Here is a 3,308-nt window from a genome sequence, read left to right as displayed (position 1 = left end):
TGTAACGGGCTTTTTTTTTTTTTTTTTTTTTTTTTTTTTACCATACACATTTCACCCGAGCAGCAGTGTGGAGAGCTCTCCGGTTTCTGCCCAAGACGCAAAAGCAGACCTGAGAGATGAGGATCGATCTGGTTGTGTGGGCCTTGAGGGGTGCAGAACTACTTGGTATTCTGCTCCCTCTCTCTAGACTGAGTTAAATCGAAAAATTATAAGGGAAGCTTCAGCCTAGCCCAAATAAAGCCTCCAGGCAGGCTCCTTAGAGCAGCCGGCAGGTGGGACGAGCAGAAGCTGGGACAGAAAGGGGAAGCGATGTGTTTCCAGACTGGTAGACAGCGGGGGCAGAGCACCGAGGGACCCGACCACGGGTTACATCCCTAGAGAGTGCACGACTCCCGCCCTTCCCAGATTCCCAGACGCGCGGTGCGGGTGCGCCCCGCGGGCCCACAAGGGGAGGGGGGCCGCAGCTTTCCCTGGCTCCCTAGCAGCCAGACCGGCCAATCCAGCAACGCCTGGTGGCGATGCCACGTGATCAGCTTCCCCTCGCCTCCCTTCCAGGGAAGACCGGTATCCCCGCCATCCCCCGCCTTCCCGCTCCCGCCCCTCGCGTGCCGCAGTCGCGTGGGTGGGCGCTCCTGCCAGGCTGGGATTCCTCCGCAGTCCGCTGCATTCAAGAGGGAGGGAGGAGGGGAGAAGAGGGAAAGAGAGAGGAGAGGGAAACCAGCGAATTGTAGCTGCAGCGCTCGCTGTGTTTTCCACCAAGGTCAAGGATACTCCATTCTTTGCCAGGGATGCGTCAAAATCCTTTCTTTGCAATCCACCCAGCCATTCTCACCTCCTCTGGCACGGGCGGGTCCGTGATCCTCCTAGACCACTACACCAGCTTCTCTGTGGGAGGGAGTGTGGGGCCTTATCTCGCTCGCGGAGCTTCCCGGCCACGTTTCTAATATGCACAGTTCTTGGTTTAAACACCAGCAGGGACTACGGGTATATTTCGGTGGTAGAGGCCCTGGGTTTAACGCCTGCAGTTGCAAAAATAAGATAAAACCCGGTAAGAATAAACACCATGCTGGCCTGGAATGCCCCCTCCGGCCCTATTAGCCCTTTCTACTGGAGACTCTAGTTTTCTGGATGGCCTCGCCTTTCCAGGAACAGTTATCATTTGAATATTATCCGACATTGAGTCTGGGGGAATTTCAGACCCGAATTCATAACAATAGCAGCGGAAGGTAGGAACGGACCATAAAATGCCTTTCAGCAAAGGCCACGTATTTGAACGCCTGCGGGATTCGAAGAGGTAAATATGGCAGTGGGCAGAGGCATAAGAAGAAAAAAGTGGACCCTCTCCAGGCAGATATGCCACTTGGGAAGAAACGTGGGTTCTGTAATGCCACATTTTCTGAGGGGGGGGGGCAGGAAAAGAAGCCAAGTTCAATGGTTTTATTTGTACTTTTTCAGTGTGAACCTTTTTAAAATCACTCTGGGGGATGAGTTGCTACCTACCCTTAGGCCCTCAGGATATGACCTCCACTTTGGGGAAAAGGCTAATTTGAACTAGGAGAATGCATAGAAACACTAAGGTGAGGGTGTGGCCTTGAACTTCTGAGAGGCAGATGCTGTGGAACCCACTAAGAGAAGGGTGTGGACTTTGACATGATCCCCAAATGGCTTTAGATGTTTTGAGCAAGGGTTGGCAGTGAGAGGAGGTGGAGCTCAGATAACCTGCCAGCACCAGAAAGAGGTAGATTTGGGGAATGGGTGTGGATTGAGGACTTTAGGGGTGGGGAGTGGGCAGCAGGAAGCCTGCGGAAAGCACCTGTTGTGAGAGACTGTGCGGCAACTGTGTATTCCTATTCCGTCCGGAGGAGGTGAATGGCAGAGCAGGACCTCTGTGCCTTTACATGTGGGGGTAGAGAGAAGGGAGAGAGAGTTAACTCTTGCACCCTCCCAACCCTACAATGATGTGATACTTGGAGTGGGGAATGGAGAGGTAGAAAGACCATGTCTACTGTCAGGAGCAACCAGATGTCCTAAGCCTGAGAGCTGGGAACTGTGTCACTGGAAATAACAGCCATCTGTGAGCTGGGAGTGGTGGCACACACCTGTCACCCCAGCACGCAGGAAGCAGAGACAAGTCAAGAGATCTAGACCAGGGAGGGGCCAGGGAGATGGCTCAGGGGGTTAAGGCTTGCTCCCAAGCCCTAAGGATCAGAGTTCCATCTCTAGGATCCACAGGGTAGAAGGAGAGAACTGACTCCTGCAAGTTGTCCTCTGACCTCCTCATACACACTGTCTCACACACACACACACACACACACACACACACACACACACACACACATACACACTATCATACACATATGTGACATATACATGTATGTTCTTTCTCCCTTCCTCACTCATTCTCTCTTCCTTCATCTCTCTCTCTCTCTCTCTCTCTCTCTCTCTCTCTCTCTCTGTTTTCCACACACACACACACACACACATGCACGCACGCATGCACACACTAAATGTATTTGTAAGAGAGATCCAGGCCAGCTGAGCAAGGTGGGTGGATTCCTGTAACCCCAGCATTTGGGGGACAGAAGTATGCAGATTGTTAAAAGTTTATAGCCATTCCGATCTACACTGCGGGTTCTAGGCCAGCCTGGGCTACATAGTAGGAACTTACCTCAAAAACAAAACAAAAAATCATCCCTTTAATCCCAGCATTCAGGAGGCAGAGTTCAAGGCCATCTTGGCCTACATGGCAAGTTCTGGGACAGATAGGACTACATAGATTCTATCTCAAAACAAAACAACAACAAAACAACCAAAAGCAACACAGCGACAACAGCCACAGAAGAGCCAGTCGGAACTGAGGGTGGAGGGGAGACATTTTCTGCTCACCCTGAGCTATGTCTCTATCTCCTCCTACCTTGGACCTCGTTAGAAAAGTCTTCCTAGTCCAAGAGTGGGTGTTTGTGGAAATGGCTTCAGAACCAGGTGGGGTTGTGTTTTGTTGTGATGCTAGCCCACAAGGTTGAACAAAACAGGAGCTGGACCATGAGAAGTACTGCTGATAGTTCCCTATCGAGATATGCAGGAATCATGGAAAGTGGTTTTAGCTTGGGTCTTCATCCCAAGAAGGTCCTAAGGGGTCACGAGATTGACTAATACCTACAAGGTACTGGCTACAACTTATTGGGTTCCTTCTCAGTGGTTCAAGACACTGTACTAAATGCTTCAGATACGTTATGTGTCCCCATAATTGTTGTGATGCTACTATCATACCCCCACTTCACAGATGAAGAGTCAAGGCCAGGGCAGTG

This window comes from Rattus norvegicus, chromosome 5 (genome assembly GCF_036323735.1).
Source record: "Rattus norvegicus strain BN/NHsdMcwi chromosome 5, GRCr8, whole genome shotgun sequence".
Lineage (NCBI taxonomy): Eukaryota > Metazoa > Chordata > Mammalia > Rodentia > Muridae > Rattus > Rattus norvegicus.
The sequence above is the reverse complement of the archived record's forward strand: the minus strand, read 5'-3'. Positions refer to the sequence as shown.